The sequence below is a fragment of the Petaurus breviceps genome, unplaced genomic scaffold (genome assembly GCF_028583685.1).
Source record: "Petaurus breviceps papuanus isolate PSGF00001 unplaced genomic scaffold, PetGlider_PUasm1.0 90977, whole genome shotgun sequence".
NCBI classification, from domain to species: Eukaryota; Metazoa; Chordata; class Mammalia; order Diprotodontia; family Petauridae; genus Petaurus; species Petaurus breviceps.
The window spans coordinates 56,597,118-56,605,831 of NW_027187391.1; the positions used below are offsets into that span (position 1 = coordinate 56,597,118).

Genomic DNA, 8,714 nt, shown 5'->3' on the forward strand with positions numbered 1-8,714 from the left:
GCTGCCCCCCCCCCCCCATGATAACTCTTCAATGCAGTGACAATCCTTCCTTTATTTCCCACAAATAAGACCCTGTCTTCCCTAGCTCTGGATGTTTTCACTATCTCCCATGACTAGAATAATCTTCCTTCTCATCTCTGCCTTCTTTTTTCATTGGCTTTCTTCAAATGTCAACTAAAATCCCATCTTTTACAGGAAGTTTTTCTAAATTTATCTTAATTCTAATGCCTTCCCTCTGTTAATTATTTCTTATTTATCCTGTATGTGGTTACCAGAGTATCCAACAGATAGTAGATGCTTAATAAATGTTAAACACTAAGGATACAGAGAAAAGTCAAAGACAGTTCCTACCCTCATAATCTAACAGGGGAGACAATAAGCAAATAATTATGGACAAATAAACTCTACACAGGCTATATCCTCACTATTCTCCTCTTTCCTTAATCCTCTTGTCAGGGTCCATTCAGAGGGTTGGATCTAGAGGGGTTTTGCAGAGAAATCAGATGAACCTATCAATGCTAAAAGCAATAGGCCCCTTTATTTGGCTTAAGGGATGATCATGTGACAACTAGAGACACACACACAGGAAGACTGAAGGAGTGTTTTAATACAATGTGATAAAACCTATTGCTGATGACAGTGGAAGGGGAACAGGGTGCTGCATCATTTAAAAGAAGAGGCAGCTTTGAGCTTTCCAAGTGGCTTCCTGTAGTTCTGAGATGTCCTGTGAGGGATGGAGGATGGCAGGCATTTCTTCACAGCAATATCATGGTAACATGAACTTAGTAAAGGAAGACTAAACTAGCAGAGCTTGTGCCTGGGCCCTTAGCAGCCTTTTCTGCTTTTGCATTTATTTTTTCCTAATCTTGGGTGAATGACTACCTATTCCAAGATGGAAATGTCCAGGCTTAGAGATGACCTTGTGAAATTTAGAGTTCTGGAGTTTCTGGTTACAATGAGTAGAGCAGGGTGGTGTTAGGGGAAACTTCTGCACTGGACCATGGACACCATGGACAAGAAGAATGGGTCAAGCTTGGCTATTTTACCAGCAGATATGCAGAAGAAGTTGTTTAGACAGGGCAGAGCAGAGGTGAAATGTAAAATGTTTAATTACCAGCATTGTGAACTGATTTATATTCTAATGAGGTGTAAGTGTAAACCTCCCAGGAAACTGTAATTGTAGTCATGCTATGTTATTGAATCCTATTTAAGTTGTTCGAATAGAAACTTGCTGTGTCTTTTCCATTTAGCATATTTTCCACATGTTGGAATAAATACCTCTCCCATGCATGATTCATATAGTACAACGAGTATCTTTTTACCCCCTTTGCCCTTTTGGGGAAACACTAAATGTGAATCATAGCCTGAACATAAAACTGAGGGTTTGATGAGTCAAAGACTATGATTAACAGGGAATGTAGCTCTCTTTCATCAGAGCACAGGCTCCCCAGCACTGAACCTGGTCCAAACTGAATGACTGGGTATGGAACAGGGAGTGGGTATAGTATCCTAGTCATGGAGGACTAATCAGAAGTTCCTTAATGATAGACACATATCTCATTTGAGCTTCACAATAACCTTGTGAATTAGGTGTTATTTTTATCCTGATTTTGCAGTGAGGAAACTTGAGTCTCAGAGAGGTTATATCATATTGCTAGACATGAACCAGAGATAAGATATGAAAATAGGTCTTCCTGACCCCTTTCCCTATCAGTTACACCACATTGCTTCTCTTCACTCCTCTTCTTCTATAACATGTGGACAGATTTTGACTCTATTGATTACCTTCCCATAAAGAATATTATCTCCTACCCTCACCTCCAGAGAGAAGGCAATGTCCTAGTTTCCTCTCACATTTCTGTTCTCCTCTTCTGCTTTCTCATCCTCCTCTCAACCCTTTGATTTGTGTGTTTTTCAAGAGTCTTTACTTGGACCTCTTTTCTCTCTCCATATTCTCTCTTAGTAATTTCATATACTATGATTGCTTCAACTACTTTGTCTTTGAAGAGGACTCTCAAGCCTCTAGTCTTGATGTCTCTTCTTACATTTGAGCTTGCATTTCCTACCCTTTACATGACATCTTTACTGAGATGTTCCACTGGCATCTCAAATTCTTCAGGTCCCCAAATGAGATTACTTGTATGACTTCATTGTTTCTCTAGATGGCACAGTGGATAGAGTACAGGGCCTGGAATCAGAAAGTTCAAGTCTTACCCCAGACACAAGCTATGTGACCCTGGGTATGTCATGTAACCCTGTTTGCCTTAGTTTCCTCATCTGTAAAACAAACTGGGGGCAGTTAGGTGGCACAGTAAATAAAACGCTAGGCCTAGAGTTAGTAAGACTCATCTTCTTGAGTTAAAATCCTGCCTCGGACTAGCTGTGTGACCACGGGTAAGTCACTTAAACCTGTTTGCATGAGTTTCCTCATCTGTAAAATGAGCTAGAGAAGGATTGTTGGCAAATCACTCATGTATCTTTGCAAGAAAACCCCAGAAGGGCTCACAAAGATTTGTATACAACTGCAATGACTAAACAACAGCAACAATCACTCTCTCTCATATTTATAACCTTAAGAGTATCTTTGACTCCTCTCTCTTTTTTCTTTCGTAATATCTAATCAACTACTATTTAACTAAGTACCACCAACTCTGTATCTCCAACTTTTCTCAAGTTTATTCCCCTCTCTAATTCCACCACTGACACCCAAGTATAAGTGTCTGTTAACACTCTGCTGGCCTCTTGCAGTAAGTCACTTTCATGTCTTCTTGCCTGCATTTCTACCCTGTCCTCTTCATCTTTTGAGCATACCATGGTCAGAATAACCTTTTTTATTCATGTATCTGATCACGCCATTCTTCTGCCCCAAAATCTTCAGTGCTTCTATATTGCCCAAATAAAATTCAAAAGTCAGGTTAGTATTCAGGGTTCTGTACTATCTGGTCCCTCTCTACTTTTCTATGTTACCCTCATTCATCTCTGCTCACTTTTGCTGTATTATGGCTATACCTTTGTTCCCTATGCCTGGAATAATCTCAGTACCTTAAACTTCTTTGCCTATTGAATTCCACTGAGGTAGGGAGAGGTTGTGATCTGCAGAGCTAGAATTAGCATTTTATTACCCAGGCAAATCTTTAAAAAAAAAACCAACCTACCCTCTATAAATGGTAACATGAAAAATGTTATCAAATGAGTAAACTTTTGAAGGTAATTTCAGTGGGAGTGAAGGAAAAGACACATGCCAGGGCACACATTGCCAACGCTACACTGCTTTAGGCAGAATAGGTTGCCTCCAGTATACGAATTGGTGAGGAGGAAGCTATCATATGGTAGCTTCCTATTTTTACAATTCTTGCTAACTAGGTGCTAAGCGTTCTTGTTTCTGCACTGCTGAAGGACTCTTAAATGCTGCCAGCACTCTCTATATTTTAGGACCTTGGGCCAGAACCCTGATCATGCTGTCCTAGTTATGGCTCTGGCCATCTACATCCTTTGAGAGAGGATTCACACTGATGATATTCTATTTTTGAAAATACCAAAGTGAGAGAGGATTCTGGGAAGATGGTGGAGTAGATAAGAAAACTTTCGGCTCTCCAAATTTCCTCTTCAAAACAAACAAACAGAACCCCCAAAAGACAGAATAGCACCTCTGAGGGAATGTAGAGCAGCAGCAATAAACAAAAGTTAGAGTAAAATAGTTGTTCTCCAAAGACAGCTTGAGAATATTCCAAGGAAAGACCAGACCTTCAGTCATGGAGGTTCAGCCTGAGTAAAGTGCAGATACCTCCAGGCCAACTCTGTGGAATGAACAAACAGCAAACCCTAGGGCCAACTGGGGTTAGAAGGCAACCTCAGCCTTAGAAATTTTCATCACATGGGGAGGAAGGGGGGGAAGGAGGGGTTCTGATGGCTGAATAGGAGAAGATTGAAGGACCTTCCATGGATGAGGGATGCCAAGCACAGCTGAGCTGACCAGACATATCTAGGGCTAGGCTGCCACTGTGGGAGAGAAGAAGCTAGCACACACCTGGTAAGTGCAGTAGCAGAGAGGCAGGGACCCTGTTGGCTGTGGAACAGAATACCTGGTTTCAGTTCCAGAGCAGAGAGGACAGCTGTAGTTTGCAGTCACTGCAGGGACCACAGAGAGCAAGATCATTTGTGGGACAACATAGCTGGGGGCCCAAGGCTTAGGAGTGGAGAGGAGAGCCCAAGGCAAACTTTAGAAAATAACAGTAAGAAGGACCTGAGGCTTGGGACATCAGTCCCCATATGTCCACACTAGAACTTTATTGCACTAATAATAGCTGCTAAAAACAAAACAAAAAAATTTAAAAAGAAAACATCAAAGTAAGAGAACCCAAAGTCACAGATAAACAAAGATCTAAGGGAAATGAGGAAATGACTAGTGAGGTCATTTTTAGCAAGGCTTGCTTTAAATTGCAGTTCTTTATTCTTACTGACCTTGAAATGAGAGCACACATATAGCACAAGGCTAATTTGTGAAGGGGACAATTGGTGGACTGTTGTAAAATATTAATGAATAAATAGTGTTCCCATTTGTTACTTATTTTCATCCAAATGTTGATAAATAGTTCCTATGATAATTACTGATTTTCTATACTTATGGAAAAGTGGCATTTCATAAATATAAAATTGTGATATTATCTCCATGTGCACTGTATTTCTATGAATATATAAATTTTGGTTATTGCTACTATAATTCTTCTTTAAAAATTTAAAGTGGATGAATCAAGAAGGGTATGACATGTATCTGTTACAATACTAGAAACAAATAAGCAAGTCCTTTCCATTGTTCCTTTTGAGAATTTATACCAAGATTCTGCCAATAGAATGGATATAATGAAAAAAAATTCACTAAAAGCTATTATTATTTTCATCAGAACTAAGTCAATTTCCAGGCATTTTGTTAATGACTGAAGACAATCTGATTAGGATATAGCTACAAGAAGAAAACAAAAAAAGGTCCTAATAGTGGCTTGCTAAGTAAAGTTTTAAACATTTAAAGAAAAACATTGGGGCATCCAGGTAGCACAGCGAGTAAGAGCACCAGCTCCAGTGTCAGGATAACCTGGAGATGGAATCCCCGGCTCAGACACTTAGCACCCACCCGGAAACACCTGGCCGTGTAACCTTGAGCAAGCTACTTAACCCCGATTGCTTAAAAAAAAAATTTAAAAAAATTATATTGCAATTGTCCATCATGGAATAATAGATAGCAATGTACTTGTGTGAAGGCCTGGGTTTGAATCTTAGCTTTGCCATAGGCCTACTGGGTGACGTTAAAAAATTCACTGAACCCCTCAGCCTTTTTCCTTATTTTTAAAATGAGGATAACAATATTTTAATGTCCCAGCATCAGTGAAATAATACATGTAAAGGACAATGTAACTATAAAATGCTACATAAATGTCAATTATTATTAAAGAAATACTATACATTTCATGGCAATAGTATCAATTCCTATATTAACTATTAAAATGAGTGCTCTATTGACTTATCAAAAAAGATTACTCATAAATATTTATTTTTAGAATTATGTTTTGCTCAGTTCAAATAGCTTCATTTCCCTCTAGTATTCCTGAATAATATTTCTTTCCTCCTCAACCTCTACTTATAAACTGGCTCTTTACTGATAGTAAAAAAAATCTACCCAGGATTACTCCAAACTAAAAAGTCTTCACTTGACCCTGCTGTTCCCTCAAGCCTTTGCTCTTCAATTTCCTCTCCTTTTTCAGGCAAACTCCTATAAAGTGTCTCCTTACCTCCACTTTCTCACTTCCTGTTCTTTTCTTAATCTCTTGCTATTTTAATTCCACCATTGGATGGAAACTATTCACTCTAAGGTTACCAGTGAACTCCTAACTGCTAAATTTCACTGGCCTTTTCACAGATTTCATACTTCTTGTTACTTAGCAACTTTTGACACCCTTTTCTCTTGTATATTCTCTTCTGCCTTGGCTTTCATTACTGATACCTTTTGCTATCTGTCTTTCTTCCTTGGTTATCTTCCCACATGTCTGATTATTTCTCTTCTATAAACTTTTTTGGATCATAATTATTCTCCTACTCACTAACTGGTCCAATTCCCAAGACTCTCCTGGCTTCTCTTGTCTCTCTATACTATGACCCTTGGTGGTCATATCAATTTCCATGGGTTTGGTTAGCATCTCCATACAAGTGACTCCATGATCTATACATCCTCCCCTCTCTTCTGGATTCTATTACCACATAAAGTTGATTGCTGGGCATTCCACCTGGATGTCCCCAAAGCATCTTAAACTTATGTACAAAATAGAACACAATATATTTTCCCCAAAATGTGCCCCTCCAACAAACGTCTCTATTTCCATTGAGGGTACCACTGTTCTTTTAGTCGTTCAGGTTTGCAATACTGGACTCGTTCTTGATACTCTTCTCTCTTTTCTTTAAATCAACTTCCTAATCCTTTTAGCAGAGCCTGTTAAGGGACATGTCTTATTGAGTATACATACACAATATCTCACATTCATTGCCTTCTGTCCATGAACATAGCTTCTACAACATCAGACTCTCATCTGCTCTCACTAGGACCACCACAATAGCCCCCTAATTTGTCTCCTTGTTTCTGTTCTTTTTGTTCTCTAAGCTACCTTCCACACAACTGCCAAATCGGCACTCGCAAAACACAGATCTGAGCAGATCATTCTCTTACTCAAAAATCTTCAGTGGTTTTACATTCCCTCTAGAATAAAATTTTAAATTCCCAAACTGACATTTAAAGCTATGTACCTTAGGGTTCTTACCTACCTTTCCAACCTTATTTTATATTATTCATTTTCACACACTTTCCTTTCTAAAACTGGCCGGTTAATTATTTTCTATATTCATTGTGTCTTCAATCTCTGAATGAAAGATGCTCAGAAAAGAAACAGAATGGTTATCTTCTGGTGTGGAATGCATTCCCTTAGATCCCTGGTTTCCTTCAAATCACAGTTGAGGGGCCACCTCCTGCATCAGTGTAGGTATATACACATACGTTATAGATAGATGGTACCCTCAAGGGGGAAGGGAACATGGTTTATAAAGAGTTCCATTCTACACTTTAAGCAAGTAGAGATAGGCACTTTCACTAGCAACAGAGAACAGTAAGGCAGGGGTGAAGTAGGTAAAAGACTCAATCAGGGCAACTTGAATAATAGGTCCCATTCCTAGAAACAACAACAAAAATGGCTACAGTGGGAATCATGTTGGGGTGGAGTAGTCTTGGGTGGGAACTGGGAAAGGGAAGGGGAAGAAGGCAGAAGGCAAATGGGACAGGCAGTCAGCTCCTCCACAGAATAGCCATCTCTCCCAGCTCTCAATGGCTCTGCTGACTTCAGGTGTTCACTCATGGCTGGGGATAGGAAAGGAAGAGTGAGGAATTTCACATGATCAGACACTGCACTTACAGGTCCCAACAGACTCAAGGTGTCAAGCTCAAAGTTGATGCCAGGGATTCCCCCTAACCCCTGCAAACTCCTTTGGGAGATTCCCCAAATTCTGAAGCTGCTGGATAATATTTAGTACCATTTCAAAATAGATTTTCTGTGTGTCTTAGCTGTTAGCAGCTATCATTTTTTCCAAACTGCTCACAGACCTTGCCTATGACATTGTGCTATTCCTGATACTTTTCAAATTGTTCTGGGGGAAATACTTCAAGGTGGCTCTGAAATCACTCTGGGCATTTCTCTGGGATCTCTTTTAGTCATGGATATAGTACCTCCTTAGGTAGTAATCTCTATATGATGCTCGGCATAATGGGGAGTATATTGCCTTCTTTCTCCCCTTCTTCTATGCCAAGCTTCATGGCCTTGGTCAGTTCTCCTTAGACATACCCGAAGTCTGAAGGTCAGTGGCATTCTTTACTAGTCCACTGAGTGCCTTTTTCAGGAACGAAGTGAACTCTTGTTGGGATGTTGTATAACTGCCTACTCTCCCCGTACCTCTGAAAACATCTGGAACTGCCCCATTAGGTGGAGCTCCTCCTTAGCCAGCTCCTTTATGGTTTTAAACTCTGCAGTGGCTTGGCATGCTAGCTCGTTGTCATTCAGTTCTTGGAAGAATTCTTGGGAGGCAAAGAGGGCATCTTTAGCTATGTCTGCAGGTTATCTCTTCTGGGAACCTGAAGCATCAGGAGTTGTGGTGGAAGAAGGGGATTCTGGGAAGGGTTTAACTTTATCAAAATCATCAAGGGTACTTTCTAGAAGCTCATCCATCTCTGGGTCTTTACCAGATGTGCTCCTTTCCCCCACTGGGGACATCTTGCTACCTTCAACTTGATATAGAAGGCTGGAATCCCATCTTCTTACCATGTGCTTCCCCTATTCCTACTGCTGTCCTTTGGCTTAACTCGACCGATGGAAGTAGGTCCATTTTTTAAAAGTAAAATTTAATACTTCAATTCCATTTAGGGCTCAGCAACTTGTGGCTTATTTGGTTTTTGATTCACAATTCATTTCAAGCCAAGCTGTATATAAGAAATTATTCATATAGCAGACAAGATGACTTAGCTAGTCTAGAAGTCTGGACAAGCTAAGTCCATGAAGGTGTATGGTATTTTCTTTTGTCAGATGGCATTTTGCAATTCTGAATTGTTTGTGTGACATGACTTATCTTGTACCCTGATTTATTCCCCTTCCTTCCTTCCTTCCTTCCTTCCTTCCTTCCTTCCTTCC

The 8,714-nt window shown here is 39.9% G+C and overlaps 1 pseudogene; it reads right to left on the minus strand.

Moving 5' to 3' along the window:
* Positions 1–7,208: 7,208 nt before the first annotated feature.
* Positions 7,209–8,300, minus strand: LOC138152867 (peroxisomal biogenesis factor 19 pseudogene; annotated as a pseudogene).
* Positions 8,301–8,714: the final 414 nt, after the last annotated feature.